The sequence below is a fragment of the Dama dama genome, chromosome 5 (assembly GCF_033118175.1).
Source record: "Dama dama isolate Ldn47 chromosome 5, ASM3311817v1, whole genome shotgun sequence".
Lineage (NCBI taxonomy): Eukaryota > Metazoa > Chordata > Mammalia > Artiodactyla > Cervidae > Dama > Dama dama.
In genome coordinates this window covers 130902939-130929018 of record NC_083685.1, presented here as the reverse complement: position 1 = coordinate 130929018, position 26080 = coordinate 130902939, and the positions used below count along the sequence as shown (strand labels likewise).

Genomic DNA, 26080 nt, shown 5'->3' with positions numbered 1-26080 from the left:
CAAAGGGAACGGACTGCCTGGGGATTTTCAATTATCTTTTGGTCTCAGAGATTCGCTGCACTGTTGCTACCTGGCTCCCATCCCCAGATGGTTCCAGGGAACGCACAGTAGATGAGAAGCAGAAACCAAGGGAATTTCCCCAGCCCTCGCTCCGGCTGGGCTGGAAATTGCTGCTCTTGGAGCCAGAGGAGGGAATGCGCGGGCGGGTGGGGCTGAGCGTCCCAGCCGGGCATTCTGCTGAGATGATCACAGTCCAGCAGCCGTTCCCAAAGCAATGAATGCCCCCCACCCCCACCACAGGAAGTTTCCCCCAGGACCTATGTGAGCAAAAGGATGGCGCTGGGAGGTGGGGTGAGGTGGGAGTGAGGCGGGGCGCGGGGGGTGGGGGCGTGGAGTGAGACAATGATCTGTGAAGCCATAAAAGGTTACGAGGTTGGGAGAAAGCGAGAGCCCACAAAGCCGCTTTCCCTACTACTCGGCCATGGAATTTCCAGATGTTCTCATTTTTATAGGCTGACTTGGAGGGTCAGAAGCTCGCAATAAATGGAGACCCATGAATGGCGTGTCGGTGGGTCAGAAAGGAAGCGCGCTGTGAACTGTCCCGGGGAGGAGAGCTGGGTCCTTGTCCAGAATTCTGTTCTCTTTCACTCTCCTGTTTCCACGCTTACTGCCCTGCTGAGACCCAACCCAGTTCTCCACACCATCCAAAACAGCCCCAGGGGCTCGTCCAGGGACTCTGGGAGCCCTGGGTGAGTGAAGACACAGGAGAAAATTCACCAGCCTCTCAGAGTATGTGCAACCAGGGTTGGAATTCAGTTCTTAGAATTTTTGCATATACTTTCCTGGAACATTCAAGAGGACTGTGTGTAACAGGGAAGAGCATTGGAGAGGTGGGTCTTTTCTTCCACCCCAAAGGATGAAGATGGCGTCTAGGGTCCTCCTTTGACACAGAAGGCAAAACGCAGAAATGGGTCAGATAAGACCTGGGGAAACCAGAAGGTGGCCCACAGCCTTTAACTGGAAGGCAAGAGACAGGAAGAATCTCATTCATTAGAGTTTAGACTGTTCTGAAAGGGCCTGGTGGGGCACTTAAAAGAAGGACTCTGCTTCATGGGCTGGAGTTTTCCATTTCCAATGGTTGGGTGGTGGTGTGATAGGGGAAACAGTATAGATTTCTTCTTTATTTAAATTTATTTATTTATTTTTTCCCATGCTGGGTCTTCGTTGCTGCATGCCAGCTTTCTCTAGTTGCGGTGAGGGAGGCTACTCTCTAGTTGTGATGGGTGGGCCGCTCGTTGCAGTGGTTTCTCTTGTTGCAGAGCATGGCTTTAGGTTCGCGGCCTTCAGTACTCGCAGCTCTTGGGCTCTAGAACACGGACTCAGTAGTGGCGGCACATGGGATTTGTTGCTCTGCAGCATGTGGAATCTTCCCAGACCAAGCATCGAACCCGCGTTCCCTGCATTGGCAGATGGATTCTTAACCGCTGGCCCACCAGGGAAGTCCCACTATAGATTTCTTTAGGTAAAGAAATGTGAACTTTCTTTAAATAAATAGAACTGAGGAGTGTCGCTCTTAGCAATCTGGCCAGGGTAGTTGGAAAGTCAGGGGTTAAGAACCTACGGAGGATTGTGCAGTCAGCTGAACCCATGGCTTTTGGTCCCCAGAGGTCCACAGACAAGCATCACTCAGCCTGGAAGTCTTATCCTTCATCTATCACTTAGCAAGTTTCCTTTCTAAAGAGCCAAGAGCATTGATTCTCTCTACCTATAATTATCAAGTGCACTTGACTTCCACTTTCTATTTTAGGGATAACCCTGAGATTCCTTGCATTTGCCTTTCATTTTTTTTTGAAAGAAGAAATGGATAACCAAGGTCATGGTTTTCTGGGTGTGAATTAACGAACATTTAAACGTTTGCTATCTGTCAAAAGCTCAACGCCTCAACCCCAAATACCTAGGCAGAGCTGTGGTCACGCCATAGACAAAAGGAAAAGAACAGGCAGAGGAGGATGGAAGAACACAGGTGGGGTCTGCAAAGAGGTTGCACTGCAGGGCGAGGAGCCGGCCATCTGCTTCCCTGCCCAGCGTCTGACCCAGGAATCAGGCAGGCCAATGCCCTCGGACCCTCAGCTTGCTCCTTAGGGTCCTTAGCTGTCCCTTCGGGTGGCTGCTCCTTAGCCGTCCCTTCCCCAGGGCCTCTCTCCAGGACCTGGGTCCAGCGTGGGGTCCCCGCCTGCCCCAGTCTGACAAGCTTCCAACCTGCCCTGAGGACTTGAGGCTACTCCAAGACTGAGAGGAAATAAAGGCTAGAAACCTTCAGCAAGAAAAGGGCCAGGTGAGCCCACCTCACTTCTTCAGCCTCTTCTTGGCATGAATTAAAGAAAGCTTGAAGCTGCAGGTGTCTAAGAAGAACTTTGATTTTTCTAAACATTTACAATTCTCTTTTATGCAGTCAGAAAATGGGCGAGGAGATCGAAAATGTAAATCTTTAAGCAAACGTGTGTGTCAGAGAGATGCCAGACCCTTTCAGAGGAGCAGGTTATCCTAAAAGGCAGCCAGAGAGGGAAAGAGAAGACCGCAGTGTCCAAACAGCCGGCCCCGCCCACCGGAAGGGGCGGGACTTGTCCCGAGAGCCAATGGGAGGCCAGGTCTTGCTACAGCAAGGGAGAGGACTTCCGGAAGGCGCTGCCAGGGTCCTTTGGTCCAGGTGTCACAGCCCCTCAAGAGTTAGAATGGTGGGGAGAACTGTATCTGCTTCTTCCCTCTCTCCTGTCTTGAAACTGATGTCCTTGATCGTATGGTCTTTCCTCTGGGGACATCATTATAATGAACTGAACCTTCTCTGGAATCTCTTAGGAAGACAAGCTCAGGGAAAACTGCTGATCAACTTTGGTTTTGTCTTTCTTTCTTCCTCCTTTAATCCTGTCTTCATCCCTTTTAATGAAATACCTCATGCAAACAATAATCAAACAGAAAATCTAATGAATATCAATGAAATATAAAACGCGAGTGATAAATTTAATAAGAGTCATGCAGAACTTAGAGGAATAAAGTGTTTACCTTCTACTGAAAAACCTAAGGAGGATGAGTAAATGGAGAGACATCCTTTGTTCTTGAATATGTGGGTGCAATATTATGCTGAGTGGCTCAGTCATGCCTGACTGTTTGCGACCTCATGGGCTGTAGTCCACCAGTCTCCTCTTTCTGTGGGGATTCTCCAGGCAAGAATACTGAAGTTGGTTGCCATGCCCTCCTCCAGGGGATCGTCCCAACTCGGGAATTGAACCGGGGTCTCCTGCATTACAGGCAGATTCTTTACCAGCTGAGCTACAAGGGAAGATATACACAATATTGTTAAGAGGTCCTTTATCCCTAGATTATTCTGAAAACTTAGCACTAAATAAAATCTCAATTATGAATGGAGAGAGTAGTATGGAAATATATGCACTAACATATGTAAACTAGATAGCTAGTGGGAATTTGCTGAATGACTCAGGGAACTCAAACCAGGACTCTGTGACAGCCTAGAGTGGTGGGATGGGGTGGGAGGGAGGTTCAAGAGAGAAGGAACATATGTAAACTATGGCTGATCTGCTGATGTATGGCAGAAACCAGCACAATATTATAATTATCCTTAAGTTTAAAATAAAAATTTTAAAATCTCAGTGAGAGTTTTGGGTGCTTGATAAACACTCTGAATCATGAAGAAACATAGAAAGATGAGAATAACCAGAAAATCCTTAAAAAGAAAAAATTATAGAAGGGTCAATAGCCCTCTCAGATAATACAGCACGCTATAAAATTACAGTGATGTACACAGTGTCATACTAGGAAAGAAAAGACAGATTAATGGAACAGACTAGAAGGTCCAAAATATACCAATGTAAATTTCAAAATTCAGACTCTGTTAAAGGGTATTTTCTAATGAGTGGAGTAAAATAATTTATTGAATGCTATTGGTGCAACTGGGTAGCCTTTTAGGGAAAAAAAGTGCCATCTTTCCCCCAAATAAACTCCAGATGCTTTAAATGTAAAAAATTAAGCCTTAAAAGTACTAGAAGAAAGAAGGGGTGAATATTTGTAACTCTTTGGATGGAAACTTCTAGGCATGGCACAAATGCTACAAACAATAAAGAAACAGATTGAAACATGTGACAACATAAAAATTAAAAACTTCTGTACAACAAAAGCCATAAACAAAGTAAAAAGTAAAACACAAATAGGAAAAATATTTAGGACACAAGTTAGAGGGTTAATATCCCTAATACAGGGGGGGAAAAAAACCCCTGCTTCCCTGGTGGCGCAGACAGTAAAGAATCTGCCTGCAAAGTGGGAGACCTGGGTTTGATCCTGGGGTCAGGAAGATCCCCTGGAAAAGGGAGTGGCTACCCATGCCAATATCCTTGCCTAGAGAACCCCACGTACAGAGATGCCTGGTGGGCTACAGTCTATGGGGTCACAAGAAGTTGAACACTGAGTTGACTGAGTGACTAAAAATAAATAGTTAAGAAACTAAAGGCTTCCCAGGTGACTCAGATGGTAAAGAATACGCCTGCAATGCAGGAGACTCAGGTTCAATCCCTGAGTCGGGAAGATTCCCTGGAGTAGGAAATGACAGCGCACTCCAGTATTCTTGCTGGGAAAATCCCATGGACAGAAGGGCCTGGAGGACTACAGTCCAGGGAGTCGCAAAAGGGACACACCTGAGTAACTAAACAGCAGCAGTGAGCCCCTTTGGGGGTCCTTCCCCCACCTGGTAGGCCCGGGAGCCTCCGTCTTAAGGTGGATGAGCCCCTGCCACCTCTGGGGCCTGAGAGATTCTATGGACAGAGAACCCCTTTGCCCTCCACCCCCACCGCAGTACCCAGCACAGGCTCAAAATGCTAGGAATGAGCACGTGAGCAAGGAATGCATTTTTTTAATCCACAAAGATTCTACTGTGTCGTGTCCTATCCTTCCCTGGCTAACAGACTCTTTCCTGTTTAGCTATAAAGTGTTGGGAGAAGGATCTGAGTGGCCTGGCATAGGTCAGCTGTTCACTTCTGGCCCAATAAGATGTAACGGGAATAAAGATGAATCATGATTGAAAGGGATTTGCCTTCATCACTTCGGAAAGGAGAGTTTGTAGAGAGAAATGTTCCTATTAAGAGAAGAGGCCGGACTTCTCTGGCAGCCCAGTGGTTAAGCTTCAGTGCTCCCAGTGCAGGGGGTACAGGTTCAATCACCGGTCAGGGAACTAAGATCCTGCCAAGTGGGAGGAGGCAAAAAAAAAAAAACAGAGAGAGACAGAGAGAAGAGTCATCCACAGTCTTTAGTGAGAAATGCAGTCATAATTTAGGAAAGGGGGACACTTTTAACCTGCCAGTGGGTTAAAGTAAGCCAGGATGGTTACAATGGGTGTGCCCATTATATAACCTATACTCAAGGTTTCTCCCTCCCACTTCAACCTCCCCAAGTCATGACAGTAAAAAACGTCTCTGTTGCCAATTTTCTCTGGTTGGAGGCGGGGACCTGGGTAGGGCAAAACTGCCCCCAGCAGAGAAATGGCTATCCTATCATTTCTGGGACAGTCAGATTTAAGACCTAGTTTCCACATATATGCCTAGTCATAAGACCACTTGACCCCATTTTGGGTTCAGAAATTAAAGTCCTGTTTATAATGAACTTGTTAACTTTGCTTGGACATGAGCACCATCAGCCCTTTGGTGTCCAATATTTTCTTTTTCTCTGTTACTTAAAAAATAAAGCCCTATTTAGGAAAATGAATGACCCCGGCTACCTTTCTGTTTTCCCAGCACCCACTCTAAGCCACCTTTCCCAAAACCACACACCCCTCCCCTGGGACCATGGGCAGGTTGGAAACTCCATGACAATGCTTGAAGGAAGCCAAGGGCTTCCTTGGATCCCACACCTTCTCTGTCTCTAAACTGACTTTTCCTTTAGATGAAGGACAGCAAGCAGCTTCAGCTTCTCCACGAACCCTCTTGCTGTTGAACTTCGTTGAAAGACCCGCTGTCCACCATTTCTTTGTCGCTGCCTTAATTGGCAGGGCCTCCTGTCTGCACTATCTCTGGTGAGAGAGGAGCCCTCTGCCACTTTGAAAGACAAGAGGCAGCATGAGGAGCCAGCCCCCCAGCACACCAGAGCCTCACAGGGCCTCTGGTGCATGACCAGTTCAAGCGGCCACTTGCTGTCTGGTAATTAGCTCAGTTGAGGGCTGCATGGCAGATGCAGAGAACTACAAAAGGCGCCTTTGGGGAAGAAGCCTTTTCCTTGAAGGAGATGTGAGGAACCATTCTAAGCAGTGCCGCTCAAGCCGTTCCCGTGGTCCTGCATGTTGGAACTGAAAACTGGCTGGAGGCAGGAAATAAGTGGCCACGTGTGTGCTCACACACACTCACACGTTCACGCCTGGCCCAACTCATCTATGTTCTATATTAAAAGGCCTGCTGACCTCTGCAATTTCCTCCCCCTCAAATTCAGAAGCAATGAATAGGATGCCTTCTGACTTGAAATGCAACAGGGAGCTTTGAAAAGAGGGGAAATTAGCAACATATGGGCTGAAGAACCCAAAAGGACCTGAAAGGAAAGGAAAAACCTGAAAGAAATTTCAGACGTCACTGTGATCTGGGGGCCAGGGCTGGGACGGTTCCGTGGCCTCGTGTGGTTATGAAAGGAGTTGGGGCCTCTGTGCCCACCCTGACTTGGCTCCCTGTCTGAGTCTTTTTTTCTTCTTCTCTTCCCTGGGCTCCACCAAACAGGAATGAACATTCTCCTGCTTGAAATGGTCTCCACTGAGTCCTTTGGACATTCTGACTGATGCTGCAAAGATCAAGGAGACCCATTTTTCTCAAGCACGTGCCTTCCTCCTCTTTTCTTCAACACAGAGCAACGCTAGTCCTTGATCTTGTCCTCAGACCTTTGCTGAAATGGAAAAAAATGCAGGCAATGCAGGAAAGCCTGTTCTGAGAGCCCTGCTCTGCCCAGGGACATGGCCATTGCTCTCAATCTGTTGTGTTAGTCTGAGTTTTGTCCAGAGTTCAGCCAGAATCCAGCTTCGTCTAGTCTGGGCAGAAAGATGCAGCTTCACAGAGCAAACCACAGGAACGGTGAAACAGGCCCCAGGGTCAACTGAACTTACAAGTTTAAACCCCTTCAGGATATCCTCACTCTCGAACCTGGCCTCTTGCTTCTGTTTCCTTCCACACACTGGCCTCCTTCCTGCCTACTGCATACTGACTTTCTCCAGACAGCATGGAAATGTCCTCCAACTCCCTGGGTTCCTCATGCACCAGCTTAGCAGTTCCAGTGGAAAGAGATGTGAAAACTCTCACCTGCTGAATCTATAAAAATCTAGGGAAGAGCTCTGATTGGACAGCCGCTTGGGTCACGAGTTGCTCCTGGACCAATCACTGGCAGCTGAGGAGATGGGGCTCTCTGATTGGTCAGTTCTGGCTACTAGGCTCTTCCCTCTGTCTGGGGTTAGGATGGACCATGAGAAGCATGTAGCAGGAGGCTGGGAGAGCAAGTCTGTCCATTAGGCTGGTCTTCAGTTCCCCAGTGTATAGTTTCCTGGGGCTACTGTAATAAATGCACACAGTCTGGGGGACCTGAAAGAGCAGAAATTTATTCTCTCACAGTTCTAGGGGCCAGAAGTCCAAAATCAGGGTGTCAGTGGGGCCATGCTCCCTTCAGAGGGAAGAGAGCTCCTTCTGCCTTTTCTCGCCTCTTCTGGCATGTGGTGGCTGTTGGCATTCCATGACTTGCAGCCCCTCACCCCCAACTCTGCTCCATCTTTGTGTGGCCTTTTGCTCACCTCCGGCTGTGTCTTCTCCTCTTCCAATAAGGACACCTGTTGTTGAATTTAAGGAGGGCTGGGTTCAATCCCTGGGTCAGGAAGATTGCCCCAGAGAAGGAAATGGCAACCCACTCCAGTATTCTTGCCTGGAGAATCCCATGGACAGAGAAGCCTGGTGGGTACAGTCCATGGGGTCACAGAGTCAGACACAAGTGAGCAACTAACACTTACTTACCTTGGATAATCCAGGACGTTCTCAAGTCAAGATCCTTAACTTAACCACATCTGCAAATATCCTTTTTCCAAGTAAGGTCACACTCACAAGTCCCTGGGTTCAGGACGTGAACATACTCCTTGGAGCGGGGTGCTCACGAGTCAACCCGTGACCCCCAGTGAGAGAGCAGCCCCTGGGTGACCAAACTCAACCCAAGCGATAGGAAGGTTCTGCCTTCTTCCTGGGTGAGCAGTCCAGGCCACCAGAGAACCAGGATGCAGAGCGCAAGCCCAGAGCAGGCATCACGTCGGGGGGAGGCAGGAGCCGGCCCAGCCCCAGAGGACAGAAGGACAGAGCTGCTTTCTCCTGAGAAGCGAATCTGGCTCCTGTAGCAACTCTGGTTTTCGCCAAGGGCTTGCTCCTTCCCAACCCCAGCTCCCCAGCACCTGACTAAGTGGTTGTCACTGAAGGTCAGAGATCAACAGGGCCCTCCCGAGCCTGTGCCCACTGCTTGGCAGGCCTTTCTGGACTCCAGGTCCCTGACCCAGATGTTTGCCTTCCACATGGACTATAGACCTGGCTGCCTCCGAGCTGGGGTCACCCTTTAATTCCTCTCTTGCTCCAGCTCAGAGCTGCTACTCCACCTGCGCATATGTGTGTGTGAGATTTACTGATTTACTTGTGGATAAAATGGTGACTCAGATGGAAAAGAATGTACCTGCAATGCAGGAGACCTGGGTTCAATCCCTGGGTCAGGAAGATCCCCTGGAGAAGGGAATGGCAACCCACTCCAGTATTCTTGCCTGGAGAATTCCATGAACAGAGGAACCTGGAAGGCTATAGTCCATGGGGTCACTAAGAGTTGGACATGACTGAGCAACTAACACTTTCATTTTCAAAATAGCTAAAACTTTTCAACAGCAACTTAATTGAGATGTAGTTCATATACCATACAGTTCACTCACATAACAGCCTCCAATTCAATGATTAGCGTATTCACAGAGTTGAACAACCATCACCATAGTAGTCAATTAGGGATCATTGTCATCACCTCCGAAAGGAATCTCCAAGCCTTGAACTGCTCCCTGCCTTCCACCCTCAGTTCCTGGTGATTGCTAACCTACCCTCTGTCTTTATAGATTTTCCTATTCAGGACATTTCCTGTAAATGGAATCAAATACTACGTGGTCTTCTGTGTCTGCCTTCTTTCACGTGGGATCTGGTCCTCAAGGCTCACCCGTGTTGTAGCAGGCATTGTTACTTCATTCTTTTTATTGCCAAATAATATTCCATTGTGTGGATATACCACACTTCCTTCATCTGTCCATCAGTTAATACATTCAGGTTTTTTTCCGTCTCTGGGCTCTTATGAATAATGATGCTATAAACACTCATGGGCCAGCTTTTGTGTGGACATCTGTTTTCAGTTCCCTTAGGTGCATACCTAGCAGTGGAATTGCTGCATCATGTGGTCACAAAAGCTTTTAAAACAAGATCAGAGCTGTGCGAGGCACTGATGGGGAAAACCTGAGCCGTCTCACGAGATGTTTATTTGTGGTCTGCAGATATTTTGTGTCTGGGGGAAGGACGAGGAGGGAGAGACAAGGGAGCCAGAAAAAGACTCGGAAGGACGTGTTCACAGTGAACACAGAATGCCTGGCTGCATCTTTGTCTTCCCACCACTAAGCTGACTTGGAGGAGGGTGGGATTTGGCCTTTTCATATGCCCCCACCTCTGTTTCCACTCAGGGTGCTTTTCTTTTTCAATGCAGAGCTCTTTAAGGAAATATCAGAGGAGCCCAGAGCTGGGTGCCCGCAGAAGTCTCCTGGGGATGGTGCAGGAGTCTGTGGCCTGGTTGAGGGTCCCCCTCCGCCCTTGCTCTAGAAGTGAGCATCTCACTTCTTGCTCCTTTAGAGCTCGGCCAGGGCTCATCGTCAGCCTCAGAGACCATGTGGCTACTTGCTGGGCCTCATATCATAGACCAGAAAAGAGGGGGCACAGGCAGGATTCAAGACAGTTTTTTGTTTCAGATTTTTTTTGAGTCCGTGGTTTGTTCTTTTATGTTTTATATTTGCGTGAGTGCGCTTCCTTCCAGTTTTACTGAGATGTCGTTGACATATTGTTATTGTTTAGTCACTAAGTTGTGTCCAACTCTTGTGAACCCATGGACTGTAGCCTGCCAAGCTCCTCTGTCCGTGGGATTCTCTAGGCAAGAATACTGGAGTGAGTTGCCATTTCCTTCTCCAGGGGATCTTCCCAACCCAGGGACTGAACCCGCATCTCTTGCATTAGCAGGTGGGTTCTTTACCACTGAACCATCAGGGAAACCCCTATCACTGACATACAACGATTGATACAACATTGTATCAGTCAAAGGCATACAGCACAATGGTTAGAGTCATATAGAGTATGAAATGACTAAATATAGTGGTGAAAACCCATCACCGCGTGGATAAAAACAGAAGAGAAAAAAGTATATTCCTTCCTTGTAATGAGAACTCTTTGACTTTACTCTCTTAACAACTTTCTTATATGTCATCCTGACCCAGGGATCAAACCCTTGTCTCTTGTGTCTCCTGCACTGGCAGGAGGATTCTTCACCACTGGCCCCACCTGGGAAGCCCAGTATAACAGATAGTAGTGTTAATTTAGCTTTTGTTTGCCGTAAATAGGGGTCTTTTTTGCACCCCTTCTAACCCCAAAGCTCTGGCCACACTGTCCTCCGAGCAGATAGGATAACCGTCCTCACGTGGTGTAACCAACACTGAGGTCCACATCTGCCACTCCTGATGACACGCAGGGTTGTCATGGAAATGTGTGGTCATCAGACCCAGGCGACAGCATTGTGCTTCTTCAACCCTAATTCATGGTGATTTTACCAAACCAACACCTTTTCTTTTCTTTTCTCACTTTATTAGTTTTCCCAGACTGAACCCATAATCAGAAACGACGGGTTTTCCTGTGCCCCTGAGTCCTTGGAGGATGCATGCCGTGTGTCTCTCTCCACTCTCGTCTCACGCTCCCCCCACACCCCGCAGTCCGTCTGTGCTGAGTTCTCCTGCTCCCTTCCTGCGGCTGCCCTCCTCAGAGGAAGCAGGTTGATACGGAAGCCAGGCAGAGGAAGGGAGGCCCAGGACATAGGGGCTGCCTGGTCCCCTGGCGGGGAGGAGAGAAATTAGAGGGAAAAGGCTTTGGGTGCCCAGTGCCAGAGGGCCTGGGAGCAGGGGGCAGGCCTGGGGTGAGACGGAGCAGGCGGCCAGCCCACCCACCTCATCCAGTTTCAGCCAGCCTCCCTGTGCGATCTCGGAGCCGTCTCTGGAGCGCGCTTCCCTTGTGAGGGGGTGGGTCGTGGGTTCACCGGACGCCCTTTTTATTGCTCATAGTGTGATGGGGACTGTGAAATGCATTAGGACCCAAAACCTGGGGAAGTGATTCTGAGCTGGTAATAGAATAGAAACAGCCTCAGGGCAGGAGGCAAGGGTCACAAGTCCTCTCAGCGCCAGTCATTGATGATGGCCTTAGACAAACTTGCACGTCAGCTAATTTATCCATAAAGGAGAGATAAAAACAGGCATCTGTGTACTTCTCAGCAGTACAAATCACCCATGAAACAGCAGACGGGGAATGTAAAGAAAAGAGTATCGTGTAACTCAGCCATGAGGGGATGGGTTGGAGGGGAGGGAAGAAGGGCAGGGCCCACCTTAGGGACTCACCTGGACACTCCCCTCCCCAAGGGGCCTGTCAGGACAGGCTGATGTCAGAGAGGTGACTCCATGGATTGTTGTTGAGGCTCAGGCAGACCAGAGGGGCCAGTGGCCACCTCCTGACCCTCGGGCAATGCTCTTTTGGATGGAGAATTCCACCTGGGGGGGCGGGTAGGATGGAGGTGAGGGACAGGGAGTGACCTGCCGCAGGGCTTGTCTTCAGCCCCATCCAGGGAGGAGGTGGCACAGTTATTCCAGAGTCATGACGTCAGGAGTATTCTAAGAAATAAAAGGCTCTCTCAGAAGGATTTTACCTTTTAAGAAAGAACACGGATAAGACCACAGACCAGGAGCACCATTGGCCACCAGGGCCATCTGGTCTACCAAGGAGGGAGCCTGGCCCCCCAGGCACAGGGCCAAGGCAGGGAGGGACGGAGCCCCTGGGGTTCCCATGACTCGGCGGCAGGCCCGGCCTCACAGACGGGCATTGTTCTCTACGCCCCTTTGTTGTCCTTTCCCAGGCGCCAGGCGGGTGGAAACGGGAGGCACAGGTTACCCAGAGATAAGTCTTTTTATGAGCTTCCTGGTTTAGCAGCGAGAGGAACTCAGCCTGCCGGCCCAGGGACTAGGCCACCACCCCTACCTGTTCCTCCTTGGGGAGCGAGGCCTTTCTGGTCAGAGGGGCGGGCGGGGCGCTGACACCCTCTGCAGGGGCTGTGTGGGGTGCCTGGCCCAGGTGCCGGCGGGTGTGAGGAGGAAGCTTGTGTTCGTCCTGCCGGGACCGGCCCGCCATCCCAGCAAGCAGGTACTTCAAAAGCCCACGTCACTGGTGCCAGGGTCTGGACCAGCAGGTCATTTCCCAGGACGCCTCTGGAAATGTCTCCTGATTCCTCCAGGGAGGAGAAAGGGAATTCTTCTATGTACCCAAGAAGATATCCACGTTTTGTCTAAATTCCAAATAGACAGGAGAGGCTTGGAGGTGGACCCTTGAAACATTAGTAGTCAGGACCAAGGAACTTTAAGGAGACAGTTTGAAACTTTTGCCTATTCTGAGTAATTAGGAGAGGGCTGGAGAGACAGAGATTACAGCTACCAGCATCTTAGCTGTCCTTCCTGCGTAACTAGAAAAAGCTGTTTCTCGCAGCTCTGTTTGAGGGTGTGTTGTTGGATGTCTGAATGTTACACTCCTGGAGGCAGCCTTCACAGGATGCTACTCTGACTCAGAAACTAAGGGGACAAAGTTGACTCCCCAGGGAGGGAGGAGGGCAGAGGACCAGCAATAAACAAACACAGCAACAGACCCTAAAGTCGGGAGCTGCTGTGAAGTGCTCTGCAAGGATTAAAGTGAATGGAAGTGTTGGGGAGCGGCCGCGGGGTCCCCCCAGTCTCTCTGAGGAGGTGGCTCCTGAGGTGATGCCAGCAGCAGTCAGCCTCTTCCTTCTTGGCTGGCCTGATGCCGTCTCTCGGCGCTGATGCTGAAGGCCGCCCTGACCCCGGTGTGCTGCTGCTACGTCCGCGGTCACACGCTGACCTTCGCCCGTGGAGCCACGGGGCAGACTCGGTCGCCCACCCTCCGGGTGCCGCCTCCTGTTGCCTCCTTTCCTTGTATCAGAACTGACTCCCTCAGGCCCGCCCCGTGCTGCCCTGCCATCTGAGGGGTTCCCGGGCAGCGTGTTGACTACACAAGGTATGTGGTGTGAGCTGGGGTCCTGGAAGGGGGAGGAGAGCAACCCCGGCTCATGCCGGCCCTGAGCCTTCTTCTAGAAGCCGTGTGTTTCTCTGGTTGTTGGCGAAGCTGATTTATGATGTTTTAGATGTACAGAAAAGTGAGTCAGTGATACATGTCTACTCCTTCTCTGATTCTTTCCCCTTATCGTTTATTACAAGATATTGAATACAGTTCCCTGTTGCTTATCTATTTTATATATAGCAGCTTGTGTCTCCTAATCCCATACTCCTAATTTATTGTCCCTTCTTCCCCCTTTGGTAATAACCATAAATTTTGTTTCTACATTTGTGAGTCTAGTTGTTTTCTAAATAAATTCACTTGTATTATTTTTTCAGACTCCACATATAAGTGATATCATAAAACGTTTGTCTTTCTGTCTGACTTACTTCACTAACTTAGTATGATAGTTGCTGCCTTTGGCATTATTCATTCTTTTCTATGGCTGAATAATATTCCATTGTTCTTTAACCATTCTAGATGTTATTTTTTAATAACTTAGAGTTTATCAAAATTAAAATACCTAGTCTGTGATAGAGAATGAAAACACAAGCCACAGATTAGGGGGAAATGTTTGCAAAAATACCTGATCTAGAAGTTATATACAAAAGATACAAAAATCTCTTAAAACTTAGCAATAAGGACATAAACAACCCAATTTAAAAATGTGCAAAAGAGCTGAACAGATATCTCATGAAAAGAAGACACACAGGATGCTCTTTGTCTTTAAGACATCCCTGCTATGAACGACTTTGTCTTCTTTTGTTCCTCCAGACACCAAAGAAGAAAATCTGCCCATCACATGAGCGTCTAGTTTGCAAACCTTGCTGCCTACTTGTGTGACTGCGTGCTAAGTCGCTCAGTCGTGTCCGACTCTTTGGGACCCCGTGGACTGTAGCCCACCAGGCTCCTCCGTCCATGGGATTCTCCAGGCGAGAAAACCGGAGTGGGTTGTCATTCCCTTCTCCAGGGGATCTTCCTGGCCCAGGAATTGAACCCATGTCTCTTATGTCTCCTGCAATGCAGGTGGGTTCTTTACCACAAGCGCCACCTGGGAAGCCCCTGCTACCTACTTGCTGTGTATCTAAATATCCTCTAATACAGGAACTCTGAGGTCTTGATGATCACGGTGGTTTTACCCCGATACCCAACACACTGCCTGCCTGAGTCTCCTTGAGCTGGGAGGACACAGCCTCACTCCAGAAAGAAGACGATCTTCTTCCTCCCCGCCCCTCCTCATGCCCTCCCCACCCCCCCTCCTCCTTCCTTCTGTCTTCTTTCATAGTGTCTCCACTTATGTATACAGCCCTGATCGATGTATTGATTGTTGCCAGTTTTTGCACTTTTTATTAACAAACTCGCACCATGCTGTTCCCTGTGACTTGCATTTCTTTGTTCATCATGTTTTGTTTTTGAGATTTATTTGCATGCATGCCCTCCTCTGTGGTGCAGTCATTTTCTCCAACCAATAGCGTCTCTTATAGGAATACACTGTGATTTGCCTCTCTTGCTGCCGAGAGTCACTAAGGCTGTTTTTCATCTTTGACTCTTGGGAAAAAATGCTGCAACAACCATTCCTGTCCTAGTCCCTTGGGGCCCGTGTGGGAGTGACTCTCGGATATATATGGAGGCGTGGAATCGCTGGCTCAGAGGGTTGGGACCAGACTCAACTTTGTTAGAGAAGACAGCTCTATTCCATAGAGATTTCATCTGAGGAAGCCTCTCTGTAGTTGGAGAAGCAGAACCCAGGTCTAGTAGACTCATGTCCTCTGTAGTCTTACAAAGGAAGTTATTGGTTTCTTCAAAGTAATTCTGCAACTTTAATAAATAGGAATCACTATAAAAAGATGCCCTTGGGTGTATATAGAAGGAACTCACTTTGTAGGTTGTATTTACTAATACAGGTACTTCTAGCAAAGACTAGAATACCCCGACAAGAATCAACTGTGATGCACTCAATTACAATGTGTCAGAGATAATGTCAAAAAGTGAAGGCACAAGTCTATGACCTGAAAAGAAAGTCAGGGACTTCCCTGGTGGTCCAGTGGTTAAGAATCCGCCTTGCTGGCTGTCCTTGGGCGGCCTACTCACTAAGCAAGAGCTAGGGCCCAGTTTGCAGATGGATCGGTCTACACAGTGGATGGGCAGCGTGAATTTGCTTGAGGGGCCATCAGACCCCTGAGCACGCTGACAGAAGTCCACTTTGGAGCCCACCAGGCTCCGGCCCAGCCGTGGGGCCGGGGGGTATCGTTCCATGGGTGGGTGATGCTCTACCAGCCACCTGCCGGGACCTCCTCGTGACTGCAGGGCTCCCTCCTCCCCACCCTCCCCCTCCTCTTCCTGCAGACGGCCCATTCCATCTTTACTCATAGCAGTAAAACCTGACTCTACCACCGTGATTTTTACTTTTCTTGTTTCTGCTCATCAGGATACAAATAGGCATGCCTAGATTCCTACGTACACATAGAAGAGACTCAAGGCCATTGTTTATCCTGAGTGGGTTTTAGGAGCAACACAATCCAGAGTGAATTTCAGTGAAAGTGCTACAGGAGATCCACGTGGGTGCCGGGTGCCCACGTGGGTGCTGCCGTGATAACTTCCTTCACGCATGTCACCTGCCCAGCACACGTAGAGAATGCTCTTTCCCCGCTTCCATTTCCTGATGGATGCACTTAATGGCTAATTTGTGAAACACTCTCATCAGTGCTGCTTAATACATTTGCACAACCCACTGAGTGAGGAAGAAAGGATTATTTCCCTTTATGGAGGAGGAAGAAACCGAAGCCCGGAGAGGTGGACAGACTTCCCCAGAGTCACACAGCAGAGCCTTTGTCCCTCTCTCACACCACGTGGGCTGGGCCCCCCCATCTTTGATGTCCACCCACCCACCTTCAGAGTCCACGAGCGGCCACCGCAGAGCTGCTCCCTGTCCAGGGTCTGCCTCTGTTCAAAGTGACGGGTAGAACTGGCCCCCCACAGGGCGTGATGCCCCCCCAGCCTTATCAGAGGCCTGACCCCAACAGTGTCCTCAAGGGGCTCAGTGCTACTTCCGGGAAAACCATTTGCATCCCGAGGGTGACGTGACTGCAGTTTCCCCCATCTTGCTCTGATTTCAGGTCTCTGCTCTGGTGCTGAAGGTAAATATTCTGAGAGAGCCCAGCTTTGACTGTGCTGTCTCTGGGGATCTGTGTACCTTCAAGATAAGGTGAGTCTCCAATCATTTTTGTGATAGTAATTGTTGGTATTCACCTTCAAACACATCCCTGTGACCGCCGCCACACCCCCCCCAGCTTCCTCCTGCACTGATTAAAATAAACCCCCTTGCTTAGGAAGCGACCAGCACTGTAGCGTTTATAGTCGTTTTTTTCCCCTAGAAAACCTAATTTCCAGACGGCATGCCTCGCCCCAGCAGGCCTCCGTGTGGCTTAGACAAATAATGCAAAATCTCCAACAACCCCTGCCAAGAGCGTGCTTCTACCGCCGGCCTCTGTTTCATTTGCTTTGCTCGGCTTTGGTTTTCTTTTCCTTCTTTTTTTTTTTTTTAAATCCAACGAATCATTTTGGGGTGGTTTTGTGCTTCCCCTCCCCAACCCCCCACCTTGAGTTGTACACAGATTCTAAACTGTGAGCGACTCCTGCCCTAACTACTTAGGAAAAACACTAAAACTCCCTGCCGCTTTGATGTCTGCCGAACGACAAAGGGGGAGAGTGACTCTGGGCCTCTGTAATCCTCGGTTTGTCACTAAGTTATGACACCCAGCGGAGCGGAGTGACAGTGCGGATCAATCACGCCCTGAGCGCGGTGGGGACTTGCCTGCCCCCCGCCGAGTCGCTGCAGTTTAATTAGCTTTTTTCACACCACCGTCGTGTACATCTGCAGCTTCAGCAAGAAAAAGAGACGGGAGAGGGTTCACTGGAAAGTGGGGGACCTTGGGGGGAAAAAAGTTCAGATTGTGGGGGGAAAAAACGTCCGCAGGAAGAAACATCAGAGACCTTTGTAGTTTGGGCCTCAGACATGATGGTGAGATACACAGTCTGGGGTATCCTGTGTTGTGAGAGGCGGACCCTAAAAACAGCTCCTCGAAGCTCTTTAGGGAGGAGGTGTCTGATGCCATTTACAGGGCTTTCTCTTCTCTGGGGGCTGGTCCATATCGTCTGTTTCTTCTCCAGCCCCCGCGCCTCCCCGCCCCGTCCATCCTGCAGAGGTGCCCTGAGCCTCACCCTCCCAAGCCCGCCGGGATTCAGGAGGCCAGACCTTGACGGTGGCCAAGTTTTGCAAAACTTTGCATGAATTCTTCTGGTCGAGGGGTGACCCCGAGTGAAAAGCTTGTTCCTCTGTTCATTTTGCGAGCATGAATGATGCCAAGCCAAGGAGGAAGCCAGGAAGGAGGCCGAGGAGGTCGGGAGTCATAGCCGGGGACGCCAGGGGTGAGAGCCGTTCAGGCCGGCATCAGACACGGAGGGTCACTTCTGTCTCGGCCCAGGAGGGCGGCGGGGAGAGGACACGCAGCCGGTTCGCATCTGGTGGGGGTTCAGGAGGCCGTCTGCTCCCTCGGCAAAGCCCTCCTCCCGTGGAGGGGGCGGAGACACCAGTGGCCTTCCGGGCTCAGGGTGAGCTGGATTAGGGGGTGGGCATTTTCCTCCCAGAATGGTCTTTCCTTGCCCGGCAGAGTGTGGGGTGAGGTGGTTCGGGGTCCCCTTGTCAGCACCCAGCATCCTTTGTTCTGTGCTCCCCCAGGGAGGGGAGGGAGGGATGCATCTGAGGGGGCAGAGCCCATCTGCAGGGCCCCCCAGGAACCCCGTCCACATGTCTGGGGTGGGCTTTAGCAAAGCCTCCCCGCTGTCCCTGCCCCTGTTCTAACACAGTGGACCGCAGCACTGCCGGGCTCTGAGAAGACCTTGGCCCAGCCTGCAGCATCTCCTGCTCCACCTGGGTCACAGGGTCAGTGCGGGAAAGAACGGAGCTTAGCAGGTTCCGAAAAGACAGAGGAGACATATTAACAAATGCAGACTGCCAAGGGAAAGAAGCCAGTCTGAAAATGCTGCCCTCTGTATGATTCCGACTCCATGACATTCTGGAAAAGGCCAGACTATGGAAGCTTCCCTGGTAGCTCCGCAGTAGAAGAACCCGACTGCCAATGCAGGAGACCTGGGTTCCATCCCTGAGTGGGGAAGATCCCCGGGAAAAGGGGATGGCAACCCACTGCAGTATTCTTGTCTGGAGAAACCCATGGACAGAGGAGCCTGGCGGGCTACAGTCCATGGGGTCGCAAAGAGTCGGACACGACTGAGCGACTTTCACTCACATAGACCCACACTCGACACACTCACTTTCTTTCTCTTTCTCTCACACTCACACACACACGGACCCCCAAACCCAGGTTTCCAGGGATAGCACAAACATGGTGTCAGGTGAGAACTCAACGTTACAGAGCTGGTTTTTGTAAATTGTATGAAAAATATCAAGGTTAATCTTGTTCTATATGTTTGTCCAATTGACCCAGCACTGTTTGAGGATGTTATCCCTTCTGCATTGATCTACGATGCCACCTTGATGGGCAGTCAGGTTTTCAGAGATGTGGGCATCTGTTTCTGGGCTCTCTCTGTTGTTAATTTGCTCTGTTTGCCTACAATCTCACCATCACCACAGTGTCTTAATTATAGCAACTAATGTCTTCATGTCTGGTAGAGCAAGTGCTTGCTCTTTGTCATTCTTTTCTAAGGTAGTCTTGACTATTCATGACTATTTGTATTTCAATATAAATTTGAGGATCATCTTGTCAGTACACACACACACACACACACAATATCTGTTGAGGTTTAGATTGGGATTTCACTGAATCTAGAGCTTAATTTTGGGAGAATTGACATTTTTATAGTATTGACTCTTCAGTATATGAATATAGCATCGGTCAGTTCAGTCGCTCAGTCTCGTCCAACTCTGTGTGACCCCAGGGACTACAGCACACCAGGCCTCCCTGTCCATCACCATCTCCCGGAGTTTGCTCAAACTCATGTCATTGAGTCGGTGATGCCATCCAACCATCTCATCCTCTGTCACCCGCTTCTCCTCCCACCTTCAATCTTTCCCAGCATCAGGGTCTTCTCCAATGAGCCAGTTCTTCACATCAGGTGGCCAAAGTGTTGGAGTTTCAGCTTCAGCCTCAGTCCTTCCAATGAATATTCAGGACTGATTTCCTTTAGGATGGACTGGTTTGATCTCCTTGCAGTCCAAGGAACTAGCATATTTCTCCATATATTAAGTCCTCTTCAATTTCCCTCAATAACCCTTTTGTAACTTTTTAAGTTGTCTTGAATCCTTTTACTAGTTTTAACTCTAACTAAATATTTAATGATTTTATATTTTGTTGTAAGTGCAAATTTTTTATTACATTTTTAATAAAATAAAATTTTTGTTTTTTAAATTATTAATTCTTTTATTTTCCAGTTGTTAGAAATTCTAATTGTTATAGAAATATAATTGATTTTGTATATTGATTTCATATATTCAAATATTTCCCCAATTCCCTTATTATTTATTAGTATTTTATTGTTAATATTTTGTTAATAGTTTGTCAATATCTTTTAAGATTTTCCGCATACATAATTTTAGTTACTATTTGTACATATTCAAGCTTATACCACTATTTCTTTTTTAATATTTTATTGTTTATTTATTTATGGCTTCCCTGGGTCTTGGTCACCAGATCTTCCATCTTCACTGCAGCAAGTGGGATCTAGTTCCCTGAGCAGGGACAGACCCTGGGCCCCCTGTATTGGGAGCGCCGAGACCTTGTCACGACCACCAGGGAAGTTCCCCATTACTTCTTTTTCTGGCCTGTTACAAGTTTTTCCAGTATAATGCTGAATAGAACATTGGTACTACTTACTGATATCTCTTTCCTGATCTCAGTTGATGATTTTAGTATTTCACTGTTAAGGATTATATTTGTGACAAGTTGTGAATTTTTTTTAAATTTGATTTTTGTAAATACCACTTTTACCAGGTTAAGGAAGTTCTCTTCTATCCCTATTTTATGAAGACTTTTATGTTTTTAACCATAAATGGTTACGTGTGTGTGTGTGTGTGTGTGTGATCAGTGGCTCAGTTGTGTCTGACTCTTTGTGGCCCCATAGACTGTAGCCCACCAGGCTCTTCTGTCCATGAGATTTCCCAGACAAGAACACTGGAGTAGGTAGCCATCAAATAAATTTTTTGCATCTATTGAGACAATAATAAATTTTTCTCATTGATTTTGCTAGAATTTAAATCACAGTGATTAATTTTCTAATATCAAATGAACCTAACCCTACTGGAATTAATTCAACTTGATTGTCATATGTTATCTTTTTTTATATCTCAGCATTTGGCTTTCCAACCTTCTGTCCAGAATTTACATCCTTATTCATTAGATACATAGACCTGTAATTTTCCTTTCACGTTTTGGTGTCAAGGATATGCTATCCTCATAAACTGAGTTGAAAAACATATTTTTCTCATTTACTGGAAGAGTTTATGTAAAATTGGTGTTATTCCTCCCTCAAATGTTTGAAAGAGTTTGCTAGTGAAGCCTTCTCAACCCGGATCTTTCACTGTGAAAACTTTTAAATCACAGATTAATTTTTTTAAGTTAATTTAGGACTGTTCACATTTTTCAATTCTTCTAGTGTCTATTTTGGTAAGTTAAATTTTTCTAAAATCTTGTCCATTACATTTGAATTTATTGGCATAAAATTCTTTATAATATCTCCTCTTGTTAAAAATGCAGTGATGTCTTCCTTTAAATTTAATTCCTGATGCTGGAGCCCAATATTTGTGCCTTCTCTTTTTTATTTGATTAATTTTACCAGGGAGTTACTCTTAGAAGGGAACGACAGAGAACGAGATGGTTGGATGGCATCACCGACTCGATGGACATGAGTTTGAGCAAGCTTTGGGAGATGGAGAAGGACAGGGAGGCCTGGCATGTTGCAATCCATGGGGTCACAAAGAGTCGGACACAACTGAGCGACTGAACAACAACATTCTTTTTAAAGAATCATCTTTGGCTTTATCGAGTCTCTATTTTGTTTGGTTTCTGCTTCCTTCTTGTTGTTTAGACCTTAACTTGTGTCTGACCCTTTTGCGACCCCATGGACTAAAGCTTGCGGTCCATGGGATTTCCCAGGCAAGAATACTGGAGTGGGTTGCCATTTCCTTCTCCGGGGGATCTTCCTAACCCAGGAATTGAACCCAGGTCTCCTGCATTGGCAGGTGGGTTCTTTACCACTGAGCCACCAGGGAAGCCTTTCTGTTTCATTAATTTCTGAAAATAGCTTTATTTCTTGTTACATTCTACTTAGTGGGGGCTTATTTACTGTTCTTTTTTCTAACTTCTTAAGTTTGGTACTTAGATCACTGATTTTCAGGTATTTATTTTCCAAATGTATGAAACTAAAGCTGTGTAGTTTCCTTTAAGCATCACTTGAGCTGCATCACACACATGTTGTTACATTTCATTATCATTCATTTTAAATACTTTTTTTTATTATTTCCATTGTGATTTATTCTTTTACTTATGGGTTAATAGCAATATATGTTGTTTAATTTATGAACACATGGGGATTTTCTACTTATTGTCTTGTTATTGATTTCTAGTTTAATTGCATTGTAGTCAGTGGATTTACTGTGTATGATTTTAATAGTTTTAAACTTGTTTTATGGCCCAACATATAGTCATTTTTAAATCCTTTTTTTTTTTTTCACAAACGCTTGAAAAAAAATGTGTGCTTCAAGTTGTTGATTCTAACATTTCATATATATATCCATTAAGTCAAGTTTGCTACTCATGTTGCTCAAATCTATCATATTCTTTCTGATTAATTCCCTGTTTTATTTGAGACATATTAAAATCTCCTTCTTTACAATATTGTGCTGGTTTCTGCCATACATCAACATGAATCAGCCATAGGTATACACGTCCCCTCTCTCTTGAACCTCCCTTCCACCTCCCATAAATATTAATAAATATTAAATATCCCATAAATATTAGTACAATAATAAAAATATTTTATTGAATTTCAGGAACTCAGTACTTTTAAATTTCAAACCTTTGCACACAAATCACCACTATACTTTCTAGAATAGTGGAGGTTAAGACTGGAAGATTGTCACTTGCCTTTAACTTTCTTTTCTCTTGTGTTTGGGTGGTTATCTTCCTCTGGAGAGCAGTTTCATTTTCATCCACAAGATGCCTAGGAACATCAGCAATATGACATCACCTCGATCCAGCTTCCACTGAGATGATTCTAGTGTGGAGGACAGCATCACTGGGTCTCTACCCGTGACACCACTTTCTCTTTGCCTCCCATCTGCCCATCACACTCGGAAGTTATCTTTCGAAGCTTAAAGGCAGCTTCCGTGGTCTCCCATGCAAGAAAGACTCCCTGCCTGCCCCCATGGGATGCCCACTCCTATCACTGCACTCATCGCCCTGGATTTTAGTCATTGGTCCGTGTGTCTATCTCCCCCAGCAGAGCAAGCGGTCTTTGCTCGCCGTCTTCTTATCGTCTTGCTACCTATCCAGCAGCCAGCGCATAGTAGGTGCTCAAGGAAACACACGCTTGACGCTGCACGAAGATGCAGAATCATCACCGTTTCCGAGAAAAGGAGACAAAGCCCAGAGAGTTGAGACAGCCCGCGCAGGTCGGCCTGGGTCAGCCGGGCTCAGAGCCAGGCCCCAACGCCCACCGCCAGTGCCGCCTCCACCGGCGGGGTGCGGACACCCCCTCGAGAGGGCGGGCGCCCCCACGGACCACCAGGCTGGCCTGGCGCTGCGCTAGTGCCGCCACCGCGCGGCTCTCCAGGGCCCGGCTCCCCACGCCCTCCTCCCTCCAGCGAGGCTGAGCCATCCACATCCAGGGAGGCTCCCGGACTGGAGCTGCCCACCGCCCTCTGCTCGGATGGCCGCGGCCGCGCTGACAGAGGTAAGGCCTCCCTGCCCTCCGGAGCTGCGGCTGAGCTGGGCCGAGAGCTCCGGGTCGGACACCCGACGGCCAGAGGCGTTGCCCTCGGAGGGAAGATGCTACAGCACCAAAGGGTCTGCTCTTCGCAGCACGTTTTTCCGAAAAGCCTCAGGTCCTGAAAGGGAGCCACTTAGACAGTCGGAAAGAAGGATTTTGTGGGGTTTGGTTGTTTGTTTGTTTTTGCATTTCTCGTCTTTTTTAACCTTCTGTTTCTGACTCCGCCCGTCGGCGTCTCTCACTCACCCCTGGAGCTTTCTTTCAACACCCGTCATTGGTGGAGTCGGGGCTGCCCTCCCCGCTCTGGCCGGTGGGAGAGCCGGCCGCCCCTTCTAATGAGGGCCCCCAGGCCCCGCTGCCCTCATTCTTGATACCTGCGGAGCGGATGAGCCGGCGAGCGGCACTTGGATCAGAAGGGCCCGCTGCTCAGACATCACAGCCGCGCTCAAAGAGCCAGGAAGTGGCAGAAAGAACAGACCCAGCACAGACGTGCTCGCTGTACGGGGGCGGGACCAGCTCCGCGAACAAGGTCAATGGGGAGGGGGAAAATTTTTTATTTTGAAAGGAATGGCCCTGGGAAAAAAAGAAAAACCTCAAAAAGGGGGCCGAGGACTCGGAGTAGGACCTGCCGCTTGGTTCCTGGCACGGTTTCCTTGATATCTTCCCAGGAAGCACGATTTCTACCAGACTTCAATGCGCTGGAAAAGTGTGTGCAACCGGTGAGAAGGAGGCCCGGGCGCTGTGAGTCACCGTCCTGGGCTCCGTGTGTGTTTGCTTTCAACGCCGGCTTCCTGCGGGACCACATGAATGGGGCCTTTCTGGTTCTTTGGCCTCTGCTGGGGCGGGGCGGGCTGGGGGCGCCCGGCCAGCCCGTTTCAAGGGAGCCGCTGAGAGCCGACCAGGCGGACCTGCGCTGCTCGTCGAAGGAAACCAGCGCGGGTTTAGCTGGTGCTCAACCCCGGGGCCTTGGGCAGTTTCTTTAAGCGCGCTGCGCCGCAGTGTCTTTACCTACAAAACGGGGATAAAATCAGCTCCTTTGCAGAAGTGTTCCGACAATGATGGCACTCAGCCTGCTCCTCAAAGGGGCTCCCGAAGTCGTTTTCACTCTTTTCCCCTGTGATTATTTATCACTGATAATGGGAACGTTAAAATCGATCCTCTCAAATCTTGGGCCTCTGAGCTGACGAACGGGCTCTTCTAAGTCAGCTTCCCAGGTTCTTCGTGGGATAGACAGCCTGAGGGCTCAGGGGTCTCCTGGATTCTGCGTTCTCGCTGTGCGGACTGTCTGTGGCAAATATTTCCATCTGACTTCCTCTTTAAATAAAGATTTTTTCTTGTTGCTGTTGTGTGCCACTTTTAAAGTCTTTATTGAATTAGTTACAATATCGCTTCTGTTTCATGGGGCGTTTTTTGGTAAGTGGGGTCTTAGGTCCCCAACCAGGGATCAAACCTGCGCCCCCTGCGTTGGAGGGTGGAGACGTAACCACTGAACCCCCAGGGAAGCCCCTAATCTGACTTCCTCTTGACACCCAGAGAATGTTAAAATCATCCCTCTGTGGCCTCCCTTATTCATTCATACTTTATATAATGCAACTCATCTGAACATCAGCCTAACAAAACGCTGGCAAGATGGGGCTGCCCTGGCTTAGCCCTGGGCCAGCCCTTTCTGCGTGCTTTCGCTCTATTTAGGATGTAGCCTTGCAGCAGCATTCCTGGCCTGTTCTCCCCACCCACTCCCCGCTCTTTTATTTAGGGTATTCATCTCCTCCAAACATACCTCCTGACTTACTTAATGTGGTTATTTATTGTTCAGTGTCGGTTGTCCCCTCCCCACCCGAGTCCCAATCAGAATGTAAGTTCGCCACACTCGGAGCAGACTTGTGGTTGCCAAGAGGGAGGGGGTCAGGGGAGAGGAGGGATCAGCAGATGAGAGCTGTGATTTATAAGTTGGGAGAGCAACAAGGCCCTACTGTGTGGTACAGGGAACTATATACATATTCAATGTGCTGTGATGCACCATAGTGGGAAAGAATGCTTTCTAAAGGAAGGCAACATGTGTATGACTGAATCACGCTGTGCAGCAGAGACTGTAATTGTAACCCACCGTGTGGTCGTGGTTTGGTCGCTAAGCCGTGTCCCACTCATGGCGACCCCACGGACTCTAGCCCGCCAGGCTCCTCTGTCCATGGGATTCTTCAGGCGAGAATACTAGAGTGGGTTGTCATTTCCTCCTCCAGGGGATCTTTCCAACCCAGGGATCGAACCCAAGTCTCTAGCATTGCAGGCAGCTTCTTTGACATCTGAGCCGCCAGGGAAGCCCCTATACTTTTAATAAAAATAATAAATATACTTCATTGTACAGCAGGAACTAACACAATATTGTAACACAATTATACCCTCGAATCAAGCAATCGATAGATAAATAATTTTTAAAAATGTAAGTCCAGGAGGGTGGGTTATTTTTTCAAAGGAAGCTCTAATTTTAGGATCGTTTTAGATTCACAGCGAAGTTGCAAAGCTTGTTCCGAGAGGCCCTGCGCACCCACACCCAGTTTCTCCCACTGGCAGCTTCTTACGCAGCTCCGTGCTTTTGCCACAACTAAGGAGACGGGGATACGTTGCTATTAATGAAACTG

At 48.4% G+C, this 26080-nt stretch overlaps 1 long non-coding RNA gene across 2 annotated transcripts; it reads left to right on the top strand.

The window, feature by feature from the left end:
- The first annotated feature begins 12530 nt into the window (after nucleotides 1–12530).
- Nucleotides 12531–24745, top strand: LOC133057900 (uncharacterized). Of its 2 annotated transcripts, XR_009693121.1 has the most exons (4): nucleotides 12531–13403; nucleotides 14217–14468; nucleotides 16559–16647; nucleotides 22654–24745. It is a non-coding gene; the product is annotated as an uncharacterized LOC133057900 (long non-coding RNA). The 2 variants fall into 2 exon arrangements; XR_009693122.1 differs by lacking the exons at nucleotides 16559–16647; nucleotides 22654–24745 and adding an exon at nucleotides 14547–14939.
- Nucleotides 24746–26080: the final 1335 nt, after the last annotated feature.